The 23,926-nt window shown below is 41.8% G+C and overlaps 1 long non-coding RNA gene across 1 annotated transcript; it reads left to right on the top strand.

Annotated features, from left to right (window-relative positions):
* The first annotated feature begins 1,416 nt into the window (after positions 1–1,416).
* Positions 1,417–4,859, top strand: LOC109500220. Its single transcript, XR_002157866.3, has 3 exons — positions 1,417–1,971; positions 2,722–2,844; positions 3,757–4,859. It is a non-coding gene; the product is annotated as an uncharacterized LOC109500220 (long non-coding RNA).
* Positions 4,860–23,926: the final 19,067 nt, after the last annotated feature.

Here is a 23,926-nt window from a genome sequence, read left to right as displayed (position 1 = left end):
CTCCTTTAGGGGGTTTTCTCCCCTTAAAAATGTGCCTTGTGCTCTAAATTTAAGGGACAGAATGTAACAATTAATGAGCACAATACAAGGAACCGTCCTCTAGAGCCATGCAGCCCCCACCCCGTGCACCTCCCTTTTGAATGTAAATGTGGGCAATACCAGGAACCCAGCCGGGCACTGTGTTTGTGCTGTCTGGGTATCTCCACTCTGTCTGTTTGGAGTCTTAGGTAAACACGCCCCCAGCCACAGAGCGTGGCCACGTGTCAGCGCTGCGGCCTCTTCCACCAAAGCGCCTCCTCTGTAAATTCTGATTAGCATCTCTCGAACCCGTTGTAAGCTTGCAGAGTCCCAGAACAAAAGACGCTGTACCGGAACTCAAAACAGTAAGTGCGTTTACCCAGGAGCAGCTTTTGGTACATCATTCTTTTCCAAACATCAGCAGAAAACCTGTACGTAAAGGGTCATCTCACTTCATGATATGAAGCTGTGTACAGGATAGGTTGGGCGTCTGTAAATGGGGTGTTGTCAATCGTATCTCATCCTTCCGCCCCAGTGGGAAGTAATAACACGTATTACACATAAACACACGCCTCGTTATACGAGTGTGACACAACATGCTAACATTTGTACTATTAAGAACGAGCACTCAAAATGCTAATTGTCATTTTTCAGGGTCCGGAGCATTTGTTTCAGGAGAACAAGGCCACAGCTCACATTGTTCTCACAGTATGGCCAGCAGCTGGCTTTACCACAATGGGGCCCATTGTTGGGTAAATGGAGTCCCTCAGGTGAATGTAATTATGCAAATCCTTCCAGAACCACCAGCACTCTCTTGGCCCTCTCCCCGGTGGCCTCCCACCACTGGGAACACTGTCACTTTTCATTACGGGAGGCCTCGGAGGCCTCGCTTGTGTGCTGGGAGTGTCCACCCCACCGGGCCCACTAAGGGAGCTCCCCAGGAGACCAAATCCTTTCCGCTGACACATTTCTCCACATGTGTCAAACATTAAAAAACATACCTTTAATCCCCTAAAGTGCACACAGGTAATTCTAATGCCAGAAGCGAGAAAGGTAGGATAAGGTCCTTTGCGAAATGTGATGCAAGTTATATAGACCCATGGTCAAGTGCTATACACGCCGTGCGCGCGCGTGCGCACACACACGCACGCACGCACACACACACACTCTTCATTCGCTCTAGGACACTAGCATCCCCAATCCACAGACATAAGCAAACTGAGCTGTTTTTTTGTAATTGTTTTAACATTTATTAATTTTTGAGAGACAGAGGGAGACAGAGGTGAGCGGGGGAGAGGCAGAGAGAGAGGGAGACACAGAATCCGAAGCGGCTCCAGGCTCTAGGCTGTCAGTGCAGAGCCCCACGCAGGGCTCGAACCCTGAGACGATGACCTGAGCCGAAGTCAGACGGTTAACCCACTGAGCCACCCAGGCGCCCCTATTATTGCTTATTTATTAACACAACTATGCACATACCTAGAAATAGGGAACCTGGACAAAAAGATCTCTTGAAAGTCCCCACCCTTTTAAATTTACATGAGTCACTCCGTGTGCAGGGGTCAGTTTTTCCACATTTTTGGTGATTTCCCACAGTCACCAAAATAGAACTCTGCCTGCAAGTGGGTCCCACACAAATGTTGAGGGAACACAAACTCAAAGTAACCTCTGTTTACTTTTGAGAACCAGCTCAATGAAATAAGAACATTAGTTTAATTATCATATATTATTAATGAATAACACTTTATTTCTCAACAAGGAAATACATCCATCAGAGACGGGCCCTAACGTGGAGCAGATCCAGGGGACTCCTGTCGTTCATGACCTCTTCTCTGATTCTCCCTCGTGGAGAGAGCTTGGCCACAGTGACTACAGGCCCAGGAGTTTGGAGCCGGTGAAGCCGGAATATCAATCATCAGGATTCTAATGAAGAATCCTTGGCTGAAAAAGCCACCGGTAAAAGCTACCAACACATCATGTCACGGCACATCCTGTAGTCACCCCTAGAAGTACCTGGTGTGTTGTGAAATGTTTACATGTGAGATAGGAAAACAACTAAACTAGTGAAAAAACCTACTTTTACCCAGGAGACAGCCTCCGTGATGCAGACAAGGAATTAGATCCAATATTCTACATATAAAACACAATTTGTCATCTTTGTGACTAATTATATACATGGATTTTAAACAATTCTGGCCACAAAACTGTCCTGACAGTCAGGATTCTTGCCCTGTTCCGGTCTATTGTTCCTATCAGTTTCTGTAAGATAGTGAATTCTTGACCAAGAACCAAATCACATCAGCTATACAACATAGAATAGCTATACAATATACAATATAGAATAGCAAATGAGCCAGATCTGCACTAAAAGTATTTTTAAATTTTTTTTTTAAGGTTTATTCATTTTTCAGAGACAGAGCATGAGTGGGGGAGGGGCAGAGAGAGAGGGAGACAGAATCTGAAACAGGCTCTATCTAGGCTCAGAGCCGTCAGCACAGAGCCTGATGCGGGGCCAAAACTCACGGGGTGGGGGGCCTGAACTCACAGAGGACGAGATCATGACCTGAGCGGAAGCTGGACGCTTAACCGACTGAGCCACCCAGGCGCCCCTGCACTAGAAGTATTTTTAAGGCCCATAGTTAGTTATGTATATAACATTCTTATTGTAGTAACGCCTTGCTAACCAACAACCACTGCTTTCTCCAGGACTCCTTTCCAGGGCCGGTGGCATTGCGTTCTGGGAGACCAAGGCTGAGCTAAGGCAATCGAATGCTGACCCCAGAAAGCTAAATCACACCTCGCCTTTCAAGATACTCTAAAACCATCAACGTGAGTGCTTAAAAAAAAACCCAACTCCCCCCATCTCAACGTTAAAAATTTTAATAGCCTGTCAAAAAGACAGTTTTGTAACTATAGGAGTAGGAGGCAGGAAATAGAAATCTTTTTCTTTTGTTGTAGTTTGAGGCTTAAGTATTGAAAGGAAACAGGCACTTGTAGCTTTTCACAGCTGAGGAGGCCAAAGCGGGCATGGTTGTAAATCTGACATCTCTTCCGCCTGAAGGTGTCAGCTCAGAAACACTGCTGCCCATTGATCCCAGGGCAGAGCAGTGGTTTCTTGGGTTGTTGGAGGGGTTTTTTTGGCTGCCAGGATGACAGCAATAGAAAGCCTACAAATGACAACCGAACAATAGAAAAATTCCACCATGTTGTTATTAATCATTAAAAAGGAAAGCCTGTTCCCTGACACTCGTAGGAAAAACCAGCAGCCGGGAGTCAATCCTTTCGCTTCCCTCCCCTCTGACCAAACCCAGGAACCAAAGCAATCAGACAAGTGTAAGATGGATGTGAAGGGGGAGAAAGCCAGTCCAAAGGCCAGATCTTCCCATTTTCTTAGAAAAAGTATCTTTGTAACTAGGGAGGAGTACACCCCTAACAGATAGAGGCTAGTGGAGCCGAACGTTCAATGGAGTGACCAATAAATAGTTTATTATTTGATGGCGGTGATTAATACAACAAAGTGCCGATAAGTAACTCAACACTTAAACCCAGTTCCGGAGATTTTATCAAGTGCTTTTTTTGAAGCTTGAGTGAAAATACGAACAATCATTTACCTGAATAGTCTTTCCTCGCGTGTATATGGAAAGTGGATGCTCTTGGGTATCCCCTGGCTTAAAATAAATGAGCAAATAAAGCAGTTTAGTTCACTTTCTCCTATTCTTTTCTTTGTTATTCCTATTCCAGAAACTTCCAGGGTCAATTCAAAGCTGCTCTCTCCTCTGTATGAACAATGAAGAATGTGGCTACCTGCCAGCCTGGGCGCATTCATGACTGAAAGCATCATGTGTCTCCTGAGCATTAGCTATGCTTTATTATTAGTGTTAAGGACAGTAGGAACATGTGGAAGATGGAAACTAAATCCCAACTATTTTCCCTTTTGAAATTTCTCTTCTAATCCTAATGGTGTACATGTTCATTTTTGCTTGGTAACCCACTGTGTGCAACTGAACATTAGTTACATAGCAAGTGTTTTCCTTGCTTTTTGTAGGGTACACTTTGTTTCAAATGGCTGCATTGTGCCATAATTTAATTAATGCCTTATTTTTTCTTCCTTCCTTTCTTCATTCCAATTTCTTAACTTCCTTCCCACCTTCTTTCTTTCCTTTCTTATCATAAATCCTATGGCTTCTTATTTATTTTGGCTTTTTTTTTTGACCAAGTTATCCGATGTGGGATTACCGTCTCAAGGCAAACAATGCTTTTATTATTCTTTATATGTGATGCTAATTTGTTTTCCAAAATAGTTGCAGCCATTCACACTGTCAGCGAGGGTATAGGAGTACATCCAATCCCCTAAACCTTTTCTAACAGTGTGAGGGATGTCTGAATTGCCAAAAACATCCTTGTTGCTATTTTTATGTATATTTTTATTTTTAGCAAGGTTGCTAATTTTAAATTTTTGTTAACTATGTTTCCTGTTATTCAGCTAATTCATTTATCTACTGCATTTTTTAATGAATTCTTTAAAAAATAAAAAATTTGCTATATTTGGGGCACCTGGCTGGCTCAGTCAGTAGAGCATGTGACTCTTGATCTCAGGGTTGTGAGTTTGGGCCCCATATTGGATGTGAAGACTGCTTAAAAAAAAAAAAAAGAATTTGCTGTATTTATCATATTTGCTGTATACATCTTTTCACAGCCTTTGTATGCCTTTCTACTTTAGCTGAAGAAGACTTTTTCTTTTGCAGATGTAAATGTTTTCAAAGTCTCTTTACCTAAATCTGTTGACTTTTGGTTTTGTGAGTCAATCCTTTACTTCTAAGGTTAATAAAACAATCCAGAATTTAGATATTGGATATTCAATTCTTACTCTATAAAATATTTAGTTTTTTAAATTATATTATCTAGTGTGTGACACAGGTATAGATGGATTTTCTGCACCAATCTCTAACCACTAACCACTGTCCCTTTCCTTCCTGGTCATTTTATGAGACCTCCTTTGTGATAGATTAAGTTCTTATCACTATGAAGCTATCCCAACCCAGTGCTACAGGATTATTGCTGGCTCTCCTTCCTACTTTTTTTCCTTTCCCGAATATTCCTTGATATTTTTTTACTTATTCCTTCTTTGAAATAAAATTTAAAATGGTATTATCAGGTTTAAATACATCATGTTGGGATTTGACGGTATTTCTTTAAACCGGAGAAATTATTTCTTTTATTACTTGGGATAAGATGACATATGGTGACTGGGATATTTTAGCAACAGTTGTCTGGAGCCGAACTGGGTTACATGACTTTTTCTCAGAACAGCCTGCCAGCATAAATTATAGCCAAGGAAAGGATTCCAGATCCATATTTGGGGGAAATGTCAACAATCAGGTCCAAAGGGAGAGAGTTAGTCTTGAAAGACAGAAAGGATATTGAGACATCAAGAACCAGAGCGCCTGGGTGGCTCAATCAGTGGAGTCTGACTTTGGCTCAGGTCATGATCTCACGTTTCATGAGTTTGAGCCCTGAGTTGGGCTGTCTGCTGTCAGCACAGAGCCCACTTCAGGTCCTCGGTGCCCCCCTCTCTCTGTCCCACCCCCACTCACTATCTCTCTCTCTCTCGCTCGCTCTCTCTCTCTCAAATAAATAAACATTAAAAAAAGAAAAGAAAAGAAATCTAGAACCCAGGAAAGCAATAATAAAGCAGAAAAGCAATCATTATATGGCCACTGATGTATAACCAAACTCTTGGTTTTCTATAAATGCATTGCATTTTCCTTTATGTTAGCAGGGTCATCTGTGTCTGGCCGTGAATTTTATAAACTAGAAAGAGGCTTTTATAACCCTGTGAAAATTGTGTCAATGATATCCAAGCATCTGTCGGATTTGCATAGTGTCTGATGTGTTGTGCAGGAATCGGCCACAAATTGTCAGATTGCATCACAATTGCCTCATTACAGATTTTTGAATAAGCTGAGGAAACATTTACTTTGTGATATCCTGCAGTGTTTTGTTTTGGAAATATGTATTCGTGGAATCAACTATAAGTCATAATATTTACCTTTAACTATTTTCCAACTTAAAAACATTTTTTAAATTTATTTTTTCTTTTAGAGAGAGAGCACAAGTGGGGGAAAGAGGCAGAGAGAGAGAGAGAGAGAGAGAGAGAGAGAGAGAATTTTAAGCAGACCCCATGCTCAGCTGGAGCCTGATGCAGGGCTTGATCTCATGGACCATGAGATCATGACCTGAGCTGAAATCAAGAGTCAGACACTCAACCAACTGAGCCACCCAGGAATCCCTAAAATTGTTTTTAATCAGAAAGACCCGTGATTCTCTAACTATAAACACCATTTTTCAGGAAATAAGATACTTCCAATAAGAAATTTCAGGTAGGGGCGCCTGGGTGGCTCACTGCTGAGCGTCCGACTTCAGCTCAGGTCATGATCTCATGGTTTGTGAGTTCAAGCCCTGTGTCAGACTCTGTGCTGATAGCTCACAGCCTCGAACCTTCTATGGATTCTGTGTCTCCCTCTCTCTTTACTGCTCCCCTGCTCACACTCTGTCTCTGTCTCAAAATAAATAAACATTAAAAAAATTTAATAAAAATAAATTTAAAAAATAACAAATTTCAGGTGAAGTCTATTTTCTGAAATTTAGATGAAGATAACAGATAATAGGATGCCAGATCAGTTCCCCATAAATCTATCTTTATTCAAACATTGCTATGAGTTGAAATATATTTTGTTTACAAATGTTCTCTGAAATTTGAACAATAATAAATCAGAAAAGAAACATTATATGGCCATTGATGCATAACCAAACTCTTAGTTCTTCCTCCTGGTGTTTTTCTTGATTTCAGGTTGGGTCCTGATCTCGCGGTTCCTGGGTTCGGGCCCCACATCGGGTTCTGCCCTGACAGCGCTGAGCGTGCTTGGGATTCTCTCTCTCTCCCTCTCCCTCTCTGCCCTTCCCCAACTTGCTCTCTCTCTCTCTCTCTCTCAAAATAAATAACATAAAAAAAAAAAAAAGCTGAGTCTGCAGCTGTCGTTGGCTGGAGAGAATGCAGCTGACACACCAGAAAGCTGGAGAGACCACCCAAAGTGTTGCGTTCCTACCTCCGGCTGTCAGGACCCCCACAAGGTGTGCAGGAGATACAAAATGTGGGTTCTGATGGTTAAATTCAGTTCCTGTCATTTGCATCCAAACAACTCCCAACGAATATTGCTGAGACAGGAGCTTTCTCAAGCACTGAACACCCTCTCCATGGAAAACAGCACCGTTACTCAAAACTTTGTGCTTAATTTCAGAGGTTCACATTCAGGGATCCTTTACGGTTTCTATGCTTAGGTATAATCTATTCATACACTTCTGATTGTACGAGGAGGACACGTTCACAGGCCGTCTACTACTCTTCCTGGCAAGAGTGCGGGCCTCGCTGAGTAATCTCTGGGTAATATTTGAGAAAAACAGTAGCTAGGACTTTTGTTTTGGACTTTTTCCACCAGATAAACACAGGTACCAATATAGAAATCACAGCTGATCAAGTCAATAAATAAGGAAGTAAAAAAAAAAAATATGTGCCAAGCAGGGTACATACTCGGAGCTGTGCAAATGTCCGCATGGACAGAAAGTTCAGGAAAATAAGCAGACGGCACCGGGCAAGATGGTATCATTCAGCTACCAACTTACCGTGAGAAATACCTAAGTGATGGTAGTATTTCCTCGACTAGGGAAAAATATTTATACTGTCGCAGGAGCAATAGAATCGTGACGTAGGTTCCACAACTCAGCTACCTGATTTTATGTATTTTTAGTCCTCTTCTGACTAAATGTGTGTCCAAATGAAAAAAAAAAAAATTCCTCTCAGGCCCCCCGGGGGAGTTTCCGACTTCTCACTGTCCTGCACATACACTGTCCTCCCTACACACAGTACATTATGTCCAAAAGATGAAGTGGCCTAATCCCACCAGACCCATATTGGCAGCACCGTGTACAGAGCCCATGTTTATTGCTTTAGTCCTAGACGTGTCCACTTTTCTCTGAGCCCTCTGACACCCCCCCCCCCACCATCAAGTTACCCCTGTGTCTGTGTGGGCCTCGGGCCAGCGTGAAGCAGGACCCGCTGAGAGGTGCTTATGGGACATGGCCTTCACATCCCTTTATCTCACAGCAAACACTCCAGAATGTTCTGGGACTGTGTCGCACCAGTTCCTTGCCCCTGGTAAACAAGCAGGAAGGCGGGGTTTCCAGTGTCAAGCAGGAGAGGGTGCCAGGAGGGAACAGAGGAGTTCTTCATGCCTGGCAGCATCCTTGCTCCAAGATGGCAGTCGCTTCCATGTTGTAGCTGGTTGTCCTTTGAGGAACTTTTGGGGGCCTAGGAAGCTTTACCTCCCCCTGTGTTGTTATCTTTTGCTTTGTGAAAAGCTGTCTTTATGAAATGTAAACATATTTGCATATCCCTTGGTTTTCTGAAAGAAAGAGAAGGAAAGGAAGAAAGAAAGAAGAAATAAGGAAAGGAGGAAGGATGGAAGGGAAGAAAGAAAGAAAGAAAGAAAGAAAGAAAGAAGAAAAAGAAAGAGAAAGAAAAGAAAGAAAGGAAGGAAGAAAAGGAAAGGAAAGAAGGAAGGAAAGGGAAGGAAGGAAGGAAGAGAAATAGCCCCTGCCTGGATATTTGTAATAGCCCCTGGTATTTGTCAGGATCTTTCTATTATTCCTATCATCTTCTCATTTTGACAGGTGCATGATAAACTTGAATGCTGCCTCCATTTCAGTTAATGCCTTAATTTGAAACTCAATTTTGCCTGATGACAGTTTTCCTTCTAGCCAGTTCTCAAGAATAGATTGCTTATATTTCCTCCCTTCTTTAAAACGTCACACCTTTAAAACTGCATAGTCTTAATGCTGCTGTATAACACACTACCACAAACATGGAAACTTCAAACAACTCCCATTTATTAGCTCACAGGTAGGCAGCCAGGAGTCCAGGAGGGCCTGACGGCATTCTTTGCTTAGGGCTTGGCAAGCTGAAGTCAAGTTGTCGGCTGGACTGAGCCCTTACCCGGAGAGTCTGGGGAAGAATCTGCTTTCAAGCTCACCTAAGCTGTAGGTGGAATTCAGATCCTTACAACTGGTTAGGACTGGGGTCCTCATTTCTTTGTTGGTTGTCAGATGGGGAAGATTCTCAGCTTCTAGAGGCTTCTCTCTGGTCCTTGTGTGAGACCCCCCTCTCCCCCCCCCCCCCCCATTTTCAAAGCCACCAATGGTCTGAATCCCTCTCACACTTTGAATCTCTCTGACTCCCTCTTCTGCTACTTTTTGGAGAAACTTCTCTGCTTTTAAAGGGTGTATCTACCCGGGTGAAGCCTGCAGTAGAATATTTATTAAGCCCACTGACTTGGGACTTTACTTACATCTGGAAAATTCTTTCATGGCAGCACTTACATTAGTGATTGATTAAATACCCAGGGCACAGTAATCTTGGGGGTGGGGGCCATCTTTCGAGTTCTGCCCTTCAAGACTACCAGGTTAGAAGCACTTGAGTCCCCTTCCGGGGGCCTTGGATTAATGTGGAAGCCTCCACATGTTACAGCCGATATGAGTATTTTTGCTAGGACAACTTCAACTTTTGGAATTATTTGCTGTTTATTGTTTGGATTTCATCTGCTATGCTTCCTCGTTGTCTTCCTTGAGTTGAGGTGGGGGCATGGGGGTTCCTTCTACTTCTTTGCGAGGCTAAAACAGTCTTTAAAAAGTATATTTTGAGGGGCGCCTGTGTGGGTCAGTTAAGTGTCTGACTTTTGATTTTGGCTCAGGTCATGATCTGCTGCTGCTTGTGAGTTCAAGCCCCACATCAGGCTCTGTGCTGATAGAGACTGGGATTCTTTCTCTTCCTCTCTCTGCTCTGCCTTGCTCACACTCTCTTTCTCAAAATACATAAACTCTAGAAAGCATGTTTTGTAATATATATAAAATCTAGTTACAGTAGGAGAATATTTCAGAGTATATAATCCCCTATAATAATGGGTTCAGTGTCCACAGATTCTTGTGTGTGTTTACCAATGACACAGCAGAGCTACTAAGCAATCAGAATGGACACCAACCATGAGGTACTTTATAACATGCTAACGGAGACACAAAAATGACTATAAAAGTAAGGTGTGACACACAAAACAATCTTGTGAGGAAGATGAGCTATGTATGTAATGTAATGTTAAGACATTTATAGGTGTCAAAAGAGAGATAAAAATAGAATGCTTTGTGTGGTCAGAGGGGAGAAATCTGATTTCCACCTAAGGAATCTGGAACATTCGATGGGAATACAGCTCAGGCGGTAAGCCTGTGGAGACCAACTATCCCAGGGCTTTCACACTTTCACCTAGAGAAAAGCCAGATTCTCTTGGAGTGCCCTCTATACCCTGCATGTTAACGTGCACGGAAACGGTAGAAAATGCTTTCGTGTTAATGGAGGCATAACTGTTTTCTGAGCTAGATCTATTTTTGATTAAAGATAAACCATGACATCAAGAGACTCAGAGACTAACCAACAGATTATTGCTATTTTATCCTCTGTCCAAAATAAAATTATAAAATATTCAGATAGTATTGCATTTGTTTTCACAGCTCACAGGACCTCTTTGTTTCTGGCCTCTCACCTTTTAATGGGCATTCCTGAAACAGAGGATTTGGTCCACAACTACACATCTGCTTTAAAGGGGAAGATGTACTGACCCTTTTAGTAGCATCTTCCAGAGTAAAAGTGATCCAGGCCGTGATTGCTTTGATAGACTGTTCTCAGACATGGCTACAATCATTCCTCTCCCTTTGCAATGTGACTTTGTAGCTCTTCCCATCAAGAGGTGGAGCCTATTTCCCTTCCCCTTGACTCTAGGCTGAGCCTGTAACTTGCTTCGACCAACAGAATGTGAAAGAGGTGACATCATGCCTGTTCTGAGCCCTGGTCTCCAGAGGCTGTGCCCACCTACAGGCTCTTTTGGGACTCTGCTGAGCCACCATGTGAACAAGCCCAGCAACCCGTGGGGCCAAATCCAGAAGCAGAGCTGGATTTCAGGTGCTTGAGGAAACCCAGCTGAGATCAGCAGAAGTGTAGGTTCACAAATAATTTACGGCTGTTACTTTAAGACACTGAGTTTTGTGTTGCTTTGTCGTGTTATCCTAGTTCCATTTCTCTCTGAGGCAGGTTGGAAGGGCCGGTCCCACTCTGATCTTTGGTAGCAACATAAACAGTGACCTGGGACAAGGATTTCTCATAGGAATTTTGCAAGCATGACATTTCATTTGTTTCGATAATGTGCAAATTATGTCTCTGTGGCAGGTACATACAGATTTTGTGTAATTTGCTTAAGAACTACAGGTAAAGGTCACAATATTTTATTTCCATTTTTTTCCCCCTCTAAGAGTGAAAAGTCTGAGTTTCAGGTGCTTCAGAAGAAAAATGGTGAGTTTAATTGAGAGTCTCCTGGACCTTCAACCTTTCAAAATGCTCCAGTGGTACTATTCCCATAACATTGGCCAAATTTGGGGTGGGGGGGGGCTTGTCTGAAACATTGGGATAACATATTCTGTCTTAATTCTCATAGTTGTTTTCTTTTTATAAGTAGCATTTACAGGGTACTTTATCCTTTACAGAGCAGTTAATTCTTTACAGAGCATTTGAACCTTGTAACTTTAAGATGTGTATATCCTCACCACCACCACCACCCCTGGTCCATTTTATACTTGAGAAAACTAAGGCTCAAAGAGATTAAATAATTTGGTGTAATGTATGTTCCCATTATCATCTGACATCAAAACCCTTGCTTTTATCCATGGCTTAATAAATGATTAGTGGTTTGGAATTTGATAGCATGTTACATGTAAGGTATTCAAAGTGTTAATCCCTTCTTTCTTGTATGATATCTATGTCTTTAATTTGAAAAATATTGAGGACAGAATACTTAATTATCAATAAGTCATTTAATTAAAAAAAAAAGTATACAAAGATCTACAGTCTTACTTGCAAGCTCAGGTTTCAAGTGTCTATAATCTACTACTAACCTCACTGCTGATGTTGTTGTATTCCTTTCCCCCAAACATTTTATTTGTGACTATTGAAACGGCCAAGAAAGTTGAAAGAGCTTTAAAGTAATACCCATACACTTGCTGCCCAGATTCTATAATTCATAATACTTGCTCTATCATATCTATCATATCTATCTACCTACGCCTATCCATCCACAATCAATTCTTCTGTGTTCACTTTTAACAGGACAGTTTGGTAGCCCAGAGTAAAATGCTGTTAAGAATATTGCTTTGTGAGCAAAGTTTGTCACTTCACCTTGGCACCAGGGTCTACAGACAAAACCACTGATGATCTGAAAGTCAACTTCAAAGGAAGGATGCCAATAAAAGCACCAACTGCAATTAGTTTCAGAGTGACTCACACGGTCTGAATGGAGGCATTGCTTGCCTGCTGATAGGAAGGGTTGGCAAGAATGCAACTCCTGCCTGCTGGCCCAGAGAATGTTCCTTTACTGCAGCTCTAATTCTGAGTCATATTTTGAGCCTTCTTTCTTTATTTTTTTTCCTCCTGAGACTTCCCTCTCAATAGTGATATAAACAAAAATAAAAGACATGGGAAGGAATCATGGAATCATGGGATATAGAAGGACAGGAGACCACCTTGTGCCTCTGCCAAAGAGCCCAGATGTCCAAGATGAAGGGTAAAGCCCCTTGAGCATAGAAAACTGAAAAATATGTACAGTGATGGAAGGAAGAGACAAGGCAACTTCAAAAGAGTGATACAGCTAGATATTAGGAGTAAGAGAAGTCAATATGAGCTTTGGAGGACTGGAAAAGAGGCCCTGGAAATACTCTTCTATTGTTTTAAAACCACAATGTCCACGTAGGCCAATAGCTGATTTTCTGTCCACCGGGAACATAGTACTTCATACCTTGTTCCACTCACTTGATACAAGTATTGAACCAAAGGAAAACATTCTTGTCAATGGATTGGGAATTTATGGTGTTGGGAACCCCACGAACTCCAGTGTACACTGTTAGCTTTCGTAAATTGGGTGGGGGAAATTCTATGGCTGCTTGACTGGCTGCTGGGAGTTTCTCCAGTAAGTAAAACCCCAGTGACTCTTCCTCTCATTGCTAAAACCACAACCACTGTGTTTGGGGATTAGCAGATGTTTACGCTATGTTACCACTTACCCAGAGAGCAGTAAAAGGGGAGAAATTAGAGGCGCGGAAAGAGAGAATTTTGGAGGAATTTAGGCAATTGTCTTGCTGTATGAAGAGCAAGGAAAAATTCTGCTCCACCCAAGTCTCTTATTGGTGTAGCACATTATTTTTTAAAAGTAAACTCTACCCCCCACGTGGGGCTCAAAGTCACAACCCCGAAATCAAGAGCCAGGCACACTGGTGTAGTCCATTATTCATGGATTTCGTTAAAAATGCAGCTTGACAAAAGTGAATTACTGGGACCTTATGAAGATAAAAAGCTTCTGCACAGCAAAGGAAACAACCAACAAAACTAAAAGGCAACCAACAGAATGGGAAAAGATATTTGCAAATGACATATCGGACAAAGGGCTAGTATCCAAAATCTATAAAGAGCTCACCAAACTCCACACCCGAAAAACAAATAACCCAGTGAAGAAATGGGCAGAAAACATGAATAGACACTTCTCTAAAGAAGACATCCGGATGGCCAACAGGCACATGAAAAGATGTTCAGCGTCGCTCCTTATCAGGGAAATACAAATCAAAACCACACTCAGGTATCACCTCACGCCAGAGTGGCCAAAATGAACAAATCAGGAGACTCTAGATGCTGGAGAGGATGTGGAGAAACGGGAACCCTCTTGCACTGTTGGTGGGAATGCAAATTGGTGCAGCCGCTCTGGAAAGCAGTGTGGAGGTTCCTCAGAAAATTAAAAATAGACCTTCCCTATGACCCAGCAATAGCACTGCTAGGAATTTATCCAAGGGATACAGGAGTACTGATGCATAGGGCCACTTGTACCCCAATGTTCATAGCAGCACTCTCAACAATAGCCAAATTATGGAAAGAGCCTAAATGTCCATCAACTGATGAATGGATAAAGAAATTGTGGTTTATATACACAATGGAATACTACGTGGCAATGAGAAAAAATGAAATATGGCCTTTTGTAGCAACGTGGATGGAACTGGAGAGTGTGATGCTAAGTGAAATAAGCCATACAGAGAAAGACAGATACCATATGGTTTCACTCTTATGTGCATCCTGAGAAACTTAACAGGAACCCATGGGGGAGGGGAAGGAAAAAAAAAAAAAGAGGTTAGAGTGGGAGAGAGCCAAAGCATAAGAGACTGTTAAAAACTGAGAACAAACTGAGGGTTGATGGGGGGTGGGAGGGAGGAGAGGGCAGGTGATGGGTATTGAGGAGGGCACCTTTTGGGATGAGCACTGGGTGTTGAGCACTCTCAACAATAGCCAAATTATGGAAAGAGCCTAAATGTCCATCAACTGATGAATGGATAAAGAAATTGTGGTTTATATACACAATGGAATACTACGTGGCAATGAGAAAAAATGAAATATGGCCTTTTGTAGCAACGTGGATGGAACTGGAGAGTGTGATGCTAAGTGAAATAAGCCATACAGAGAAAGACAGATACCATATGGTTTCACTCTTATGTGCATCCTGAGAAACTTAACAGGAACCCATGGGGGAGGGGAAGGAAAAAAAAAGAAGAGGTTAGAGTGGGAGAGAGCCAAAGCATAAGAGACTGTTAAAAACTGAGAACAAACTGAGGGTTGATGGGGGGTGGGAGGGAGGAGAGGGCAGGTGATGGGTATTGAGGAGGGCACCTTTTGGGATGAGCACTGGGTGTTGTATGGAAACCAATTTGACAATAAATTTCATATATTAAAAAAAAATGCAGCTTGAAAAATGCGGGGCAGCTCCAAGTGTTACAGATTAACAGACAAAACAGTCATTGGATGCAGCGGATTTCATGGAGACTGTCTTACAAAGATTTTGTCTTACAAAGATTACTGAAGTAAGACTAAAGATGTATAAGCATTCCAATAACAAGACCATGACTACAGGGGCGATTGCTGCAATGCTGTCTACAATCCTCTATTCAAGTCGCTTCTTTCCATATTATGTTTACAACATCATCGGGGGACTGGATGAAGACGGGAAAGGAGCTGTGTACAGCTTTGGCCCAGTAGGGTCCTACCAGAGGGACTCGTTCAAGGCTGGAGGCCTTGCTACAGCCCCTGCTGGACAACCAGGTTGGTTTTAAGAACATGCAGAATGTTGGGGCGCCTGGGTGGCGCAGTCGGTTAAGCGTCCGACTTCAGCCAGGTCACGATCTTGCGGTCCGGGAGTTCGAGCCCCGCGTCGGGCTCTGGGCTGATGGCTCGGAGCCTGGAGCCTGTTTCCGATTCTGTGTCTCCCTCTCTCTCTGCCCCTCCCCCGTTCATGCTCTGTCTCTCTGTCCCAAAAATAAATAAACGTTGAAAAAAAAAAAAAAGAACATGCAGAATGTGGAGCACTGTCCTTGGACAGAGCCACGTGGCTTGTGAAAGATGTCTTCATTTCAGCGGCTGAGAGGGACATGTACACTGGGGATGCACTCAGAATCTGCACTGCGACCAATGGGGGCACCAGGGAGGAGACTGTTCCCCTGAGGAAGGATTGATTTGTGTGCTGTTTTCATTCATAACCGGTTAATTTTGTATCTTGGAACTATTGGACTGATTTGTTTTATTAAATAAAACTTGAAGTAATTATTCTAAGCAAAAAAAAAAAAAAAAAAGAAAAGAAAAGAAAAAAGGATTGTAGATATAGGAAAGGATTAAAACATTAAGCCCAGGATGAAAACACTCGTGTCATCCTAACTGGTTATGGAGATGGTATAAGGCTACAGCCATGGTAGGAGAGGTGAACAAGGGGCTTGCGGGGAACCCATGTTGTGGGAAGCACTGTAGAACCAGAGAGGCTGCAGGAGAATAGCAACTGAGCCATTGGGATGGAAAACTACTTGGAGAAGTTGGGCCATCACAACGGCCATGATATTCCAGACAGATGTCTGGTCTGCCACGAGGCCCGAATCTAGATGCGCCCTTGGTGTTTGCAGCCTTCACAGCTCAAGTAACTGAAAATGGAGACCTGCCCTCATTCTGAGGTGTCCCAGCATTCCAAAAGCTATGTGCGTGTGAGAGGAGAAGAATGAGCCACAAAATCTTCAATCACTCCTCCGTGTCCTCCCTGCTAGTGAGTGTTAGGATCTTAGATATATTAGCGGCAATGTAATTTTTAGTTGATTAAGTAAGCCTACGTTTATAAGCAGTGGTTTCTATGAACTGGATTATGTCCCCTCAAATTTCCTATATTGAAGCCCTAACCCCCAGTGTGACTGTATTTGGAGACAGGGTTTTTAGGAGGTAATGAAGGTTAAATGAGGTCATAAGGATGGGGTCCTAATCTGACAGAATTGGTGGCCTTATGAGAAGAGGCAGAGGTAGATGAATTTCTTGCCACCACAGAACGGCCACGTAAGGACACAGTGAGAAGGTGGCCATTTACAGGCTAGGAAGAGAACATTCATTAGCGCCTGACCAAGGTGTCACCTTAATCTCAGACTTCTCATCTCCAGACTGTGAGAAAATAAAGTTCTGTTAGGTTGTCTAGTCTGTGGTATTTTGTTATGGACGCCCAAGCTAATACAGGTGGTAATACGACCAAAGTAGGAACACAGTTCTGACTTCTGGTCAAACACACTTTTTGCTTTTCTATCAACCAGCTTTCTTCTATTCTAATTCTTTCTCTATCTCTCTGTCTCTGTCTCTCCCTCCCTCCCCTCCCCTTCCCTGTCTCTCTCCGCCTTTTCCTTCACCCTTCTTTTTCTCTCCCTCCCTGCCTCCCTCTCTCTCTCCCCTTGTCATCTATGTATTATCCAAAATGAGTATTCTATTCTTAGATTCCAGATACCCTAGTGATGATAAAATTTAGCAACATCGAATTTAAAAGGGGCTTCTCAGAGGATCAGGAACCATGAGAATAGGGGAGTTCTATGTGCTGTAATAGTATTCTATGTTTTTCTTTTGTAATAGTTATATTTACCCTTGAAGCTGTTTTGTTGTGGTTTTTTTTTCAGGCGTTTTTTTCCCACCTATTTCATTCATCCCACACCCACCTCCCCTCTGGTAATCATCAACTTGTTCTCTATATTTAAGAGTCTGTTTGTTTCATTTGTATCTTTTTTTTTCTTTGTTCATTTGTTTTGTTTCTTGAATTCCACATATAAGTGAATAATACTATATATGGTATTTGTCTTTGACTGACTTATTTTGGTTAGCGTTATACTCTCTAGATCCCTCCATGTTGTTGCAAATGGCAAGATTTCATTCTTTATATGGCTAAGTAATATTCCGTTGTACATATAACAACATCTTTAGCCATTCATCTGTCGATGGACACTTGAGTTGCTTCCACAATTTGGCTATTGTAAATAATACTGCAATAAACATAGGGTTGCATATATCTTTTCAAATTACTGTTTTCATATTCTTTGTCATCCCTGAAGTGTTGTGTTTTTCCCTAGAACATAAGTTCCATGAAGACAGAGGCTGCTTATCTCATTCACTACCATATGGTTAGCTTCTAGCCAAAAGAAGTCACTAGGTTTCCCTTTTGCAACAATTCTCTCATTTCTGTTCAACAAACATTCATGAAAGCCTTACTCTGAGTGAGGCACTGTGCCCATGGAAGATACTAATAGAACAATGGTTCTCAAAGTGCAAATACTGAGCCAGTATCATCAACATCAACTGGGACCTTGTTAGAAATGCAAATTCTTGGACCCTATCCCAGGCCTACAGAATCAGAAACTCTCGAGGTGAGCCCTTCCATCTGGGATTTCACAAGCTCTTCAGCTGACTGATGCAGGCTTAGGTTTGCAGTAGGGGCTATGCCAATCATTTATTACAATTGCCCACATTCTTCTGTCTAGGTAGAAGGAGTCCATGACACCCAGCACTGAGATATTGTCAAAAGCTCTTTGTAGCTCAGGGATGCTCAAGCCTGACTGCTCATTAGAATTACCTGGGGCACATCCAAAATACCCAATGCTGGGCTCCTCCCCCAGAGTCTGCTTCAACTGGTTCCGTGTATGGCCTAGGCATTAATGTTTTGTTTTGTTTTGTTTTAAATTTTTTTTTCAACATTTATTTATTTTTGGGACAGAGAGAGACAGAGCATGAACGGGGGAGGGGCAGAGAGAGAGGGAGACACAGAATCGGAGACAGGCTCCAGGCTCTGAGCCATCAGCCCAGAGCCCGACGCGGGGCTCGAACTCACGGACCGCGAGATTGTGACCTGGCTGAAGTCGGACACTTAACCGACTGCGCCACCCAGGCGCCCCTAGGCATTAATGTTTTAAAAGCTCTCCAGGTGAATCGAGTATGTAGCCAAGGTTGACAACCATTGAGGGAGTTGGAAGTCTACAAAGGGAATGGGGAATGGAAAGTGAGAATGCTGGAGGAGGCTGAAGTCTTGGGCTGAGTCACATGAAGCTGCCATATTTGTAGGTCAAAATCTGTCAAATGTTGGCAGTTGTATATGTTTAAACTACTAGATGTTCTCAACTCCCAAACAAAAGCAGTCATGGCATGTAGCCAACAAAAGGGCCCAGGAAATGGAGAAATCAGAAACTCAATTAGTCTAACTAAAGCACAATCCATTATCTTCACCACTGGAAATAGAACTGCTATTGTGATTTTCCGTTACTTTTCCTCAAGGACTAGGGTCACAGACTTTTCCTGTAAAGGGCCTGGTAATAAATATTTTAGATTTTGCAGGCCATGTGGCCTCTCTTGCCACTGTTCAACTCTGCCACGGTAGTGGGAAATCAGCCACAGTGTGCAAACGAAAAGGCGTGGCTATGTTCTTGTATGTATTAACACAGGCAGTGGGCCAGATTTGGCCAGGGGTCATAATTTGCCACCCTCTGCTCAATGATATGCATTTTTAGTAAGAGTGCTAGAGAGTAGACTTAAGACTTTTGCATGGTGATACAGCTGGTTAGCTGACTCTAGTGAAGTTATACGAATTAGCTATAAGACACAAAGAGGGCTTCCCTATATCAAGAGGCTTTTAGGTGACACAACAGAGCATTGCTGAGTTCCTTGGAATAGAAGGACTCCCATTTAAGCAGCAGTTGGGAGGTTTGGGAACAGAGATGGGAGAAGCCCCAGACTGTAGAAACTTTTTTCTCTTCTTGTACAACTGGTGATTAGCCAATGTTATTGTACAGTTTGCTAAGGCTATCATATCAAAGTACCATACTGGGTGTCTTAACCAACAGCGATTTATTTTCTCATAATTTTGGAGGCTAGAAGCCTGAGATCCAGCTGTTGGCAGCATTTGTTTCTTTTAAGACGTCTGTCCTTGATTTGTAGATGGCCATCTTCTTCCTATGTCTTCACATGGTCACTCTGTGCATCTGTGTCCTAATCTCCCTTTCTTAGAAGGATACAAGGACATCACAGTTATATATATGACCCCATTTTTACCTTATTACCCCCATTTTTACCTTATGCCCCCATTTATAGGTCCTTATTCCACATATAGTCACATTCTGAAGCGTTGAGGGTTAGGACTTCAACATATGCGTTAGGAGGAGACATAATCCAGACAGCAGTTATCAAGTACATTGCTTTCATGAACAATACACTTGTCAAATAAATCCTCTAAAACCACTGTAGTTTCCCATGTGCAGCAGCTTAATGACTTCACTTACTTGGAGATGGCTAGAGCAGGAAGGAGTCTGTCCATAGCTGAGCTCATCCAAACTCATTTTATTTTTTTAAGCTTTTTTAAACTTTTATTTTAGAGACAGAGTGTGTGTAAGTTGGGGGAGGGGGTAATGGGAGAGAGAGAGCGAGAGAGGGAGAGAGCGAGAGTGAGAGAGAGAAAGAATCTTAAACAGGCTCCACACTGAGTGTGGAGCCCAATGTGGGGCTCGATCCCACAATCCTGAGATCATGACAGGAGCTGAAATCAAGAGTCGGATGTTTAACCAACTGAGCCACCTGGGCACCCCATCCAAACACACTTTATAGCTAAGCAAACACAGACCTAGAGAGATGAAGTGTTTGATCACTGTCACAGGTAGGTCATGAATAATGATGCAGGGATGCTAACTCATATTCTTTCATGGACTTTCCAAATATGTATTAAGCACCTTCCACACATTGGGTATTGGGTTAGAGACTGAAAGTATAAGAACATTCCCACCCCGGAATGGTTTAGACATGCATCAACCCATGAGCCACGGTTAAGCATGTGGCTCTGATCTGTCTGGGAAAAGTGGTCAAAATTTGTGAAGGCTGAACCCCTGTGGGTTTCAGAAAAAATTCATAAGTAAAAAGTTAAGGAGTCTTTTTTTTTTAAAGTAAGCTCTATGTCCAACATGGTGCTTGAATTCACGACCCACAAGATCAAGAGTCACATGCTCCACTGACTGAAGCAGCCAAGTGCCCCTAAAACATTAGGGAGTCTTTTCAGATATTTCTGATTTTAAGTTTCAAGCTCTTCCTTTATTTTATGGTGTCATCAAGTACAGGGCTCTATGGACTTAATACCAATTTTCAAAGAAAGAAAAATCAAACTATGTTAAAGACACAGCTGATGTCAGAAATGTTAAAACATGAATAAAGACATTTCGTCTTAACGAAATATGGCTAATAAAATAGGAAATCTGAAACAGACCATTCTCTTGGTACTTTTGGGGGGCATCCAAGGCAATATTGCTCTGTGAGTAATTTGAAAATTACATATATCAGATTTGTAGAATTTTGAATTCTGCCTGTCATGGGAAGTGCTCAATAAATATTTGTAGAATACGTGAATAATTTAGGTTCTTGCCAAAAAAGTAATAGTACCCGGTCTTTTCTATTCTCTTTGACTTTTATATTTGTGCTCCTTACTTCCCCCTTCATTGTCATTTGGTACAACTTCCCGATGGAGTGGCATTAATTCATGTCCTCCATTCACTACGTTTAACCAGGATACATGTTTCTAATGTCTTCTCATTTGGGCAGATTTGCAACTGGGGAGGGGAATGGATCTGGTATGATCCAAGTGAAGTCATGTGGCTACTGCCCAAGCCAACGTGTACCATCCCAGTGTGTGGCAGGCTATACACTTGGTCACTGCTTCACTGACTTGGAAACTAACCAAAGGAGGGAAGGTGAGGAGTCTGTCCATAATTAGGTATCTGGGACCACTAAATTATAGGTGGATGGTTTTACATTCTTTAGCGAAGTGACTGAAAACCAACACCAGCTCTGTCCTTTACATCTGCCCCCAAACACAGTCAAGGATAATTTGTCAATTTACAAATTCATTTCAGAGGATGCTTTCCAGCAGGAAAACCTCACTATTCTGTCCTTAGGATTTCAATGTCTTTGAGCTACTGAAGCTTTCTTTGAATTTTATTTGTCTTTGATCTGAGAACCTCTGTGTGCTTTGTAACTATATACAAGATTAAACACTTCCTCCATTTAAATAGAAATTCCAAAGTAGAGAGGTGTAAAGTGACTTGAACAAGCATTTGGCAAGTTGATTAAAGACTGGTTTAGAACAGGGGACTTCTGGATGGAAATGGTATTTTTGTATTTTGTAAATGAACTAAACTTTTTGAGCTATTAATTCCCTTTTGATAGGTCATATGCAATAGAGCCATATGTTTAAAGAGATTTGGACATACTGTGAGTAAAATTATGCTTTGCCACATATTGTAAAACTGAAACAAAAGATGGATCTGACAGCCAAGTTCAGCCTTAATTGCCAATATCTGTAATACAATGATTCCCTGGATTTAAGAAACTCTATTTATAGTTATGGGCTTAATATTTTTCTAATATTCTATAGACCAATGTACATTTTAATGAAGAATTATGTGCTCCACAGGAATTGAAATCCATGGGGATTGTAATAAAGAAGGCACAGGGTTTGGGAGACTAAAAAAGTTTGTCCTAAGACAGGGTTTCTAGTGTGGTCCCCTCAGACCACCTGCATTAGAATTACCTGGAAGCTTGTGAAAATATTCCTAGGTCAGCACCTGACTTATGAATCAGAATCCCCAAGAGTAAGGGCAAGAATCACACAAGTTCACAGTGTGTTTCTGATGCCCCAAAAAGTGTGAAATCGCTGGACTACATGAATGTATTCTAGATTACAGATTAAAATACAATAACTATAAAGTAAGCCGAGAACACCCTCCAGAACAAATATTGTCAGGGTTCCTTACTGGGCAAGAATTACACCATATGTTAAAAATCCAATGGAAGATTTGGCTTTTGAAGATGACAAGGAAAATGACAATAATTTAGATAAATTATTGATCATTGGTTGAAAAGATACTGCTCTTAAAGGAAAAAAGTGTTTTATGTAAATTTTCCTGTACTAGTTTCTTTATATACTATAAAATGTGAAAATAGCCTTTATGAAAATAAAAAAAAAATAAATTAGTCTTTGTTAACTTCAGAGCAAAAGGTATTTCTCAATAGGATTTTCTGGGATTAAAGCACATTCCTTTGAAATTAAGACACAGTAGGAAATGTACTATGTAAAACCCAACTGGCTGAGTATAAAATTTAGTCCCTGCAATCAATTGGCTCTGCTAAACTGAAGTTTCATTTTATCCTATCTGTAAAAAAGGGATTTGAACAGAATTATTTATGTAAGTCGGGTATAAATTAATCATCTTATTTCCCTGTCTAAAGCCACTCAACATGCAATGATTCCCTTTATCTCTAAGGACACAACTCAAACTCTTGAAGACTGGTTATAGGCTTCTCTCTCTGGCCACATATCTTTCCTGGTCCCCCAGGTTTCCCTTTCATTTTTTCCTCACTCTGACCTCTCAGACATCACTATTTTTCCCTCTGCTAGGACCCTTCCCTCCCTCTCCCTTCTACCGTGAGCACTTAATATGCATTGTGGCATTACTAACAATGTCATTACTGACAATGAAGAAATGTGGCACATTTAAGGTGGCATAATTTCAAGGTATAGAACTCAGGTCACTGTGAGCAATTGGGTGTAAGGAGGGGTGATAAGGTAAAGGGAGAAATCAAGGATGACGCTCAAATTTTTAGCCTGAGGCATGCCTGGATGGCTTAGTCGGTTAAGCGTCCAACTCTTGATTTTGGCCCAGGTTATGATCTCACGGTTTGTGAGTTTGAGCCCCACGTTGGGCCTTGCAAGGTGGAGCCTGCTTGGGATTTTCTTTCTCTGCCCCTCCCCTGCTTGCATGTTCTCTTGCTCTCTGTCTCTCAAAAAAAATAAACATTTAAAAACGTTTTTTTGGCTTGAGAAATGGAAGAAATGAGGGCTAATTACTACAAATGAGAATGATTTCAAATGAGAAAAATAGAAGCAATGAGTGATTATGAGCTTCATTTTGTTCATACTAAATTTAAGAAGTTTATGTGGGGAGGATGTTAATATGGAATAGAATACAGGAATCTGGAATTCTGGAAGGGGGTCAGGGCTAAAGATAAAGATGATACTTAGAGCAACAGAGGTAACAAAGTCCCTTGGGAAGAATGATGGAGAGGAAGGAGGAAAGGACCACTTGGAGGCCAAGAGGAAGAAAGTATCAAACTGTGTTAAAAAGAAACGGGCTCGGGAGCCTGGGTGGCTCAGTTGGTTAAGCATCTGACTTCGGCTCAGGTCATGATCTCACTTGTGTCCTCAGGCTCTGTACTGATAGCTCAGAGTCTGAAGCCTGCCTTACATTCTGTGTCTCCCTCTTTCTCTTCTCCTCCCCTGCTTGTGCTCTCTCTGTCTCTCTCTCAAAAATAAAAAAAAATAATAAAAAAAAAGAAAAGAAACAATAGGCCTAAAATGAG

This window comes from Felis catus, chromosome B2 (genome assembly GCF_018350175.1).
Source record: "Felis catus isolate Fca126 chromosome B2, F.catus_Fca126_mat1.0, whole genome shotgun sequence".
In the NCBI taxonomy this organism is placed as follows: Eukaryota; Metazoa; Chordata; class Mammalia; order Carnivora; family Felidae; genus Felis; species Felis catus.
The sequence above is the reverse complement of the archived record's forward strand: the minus strand, read 5'-3'. Positions and strand labels throughout refer to the sequence as shown.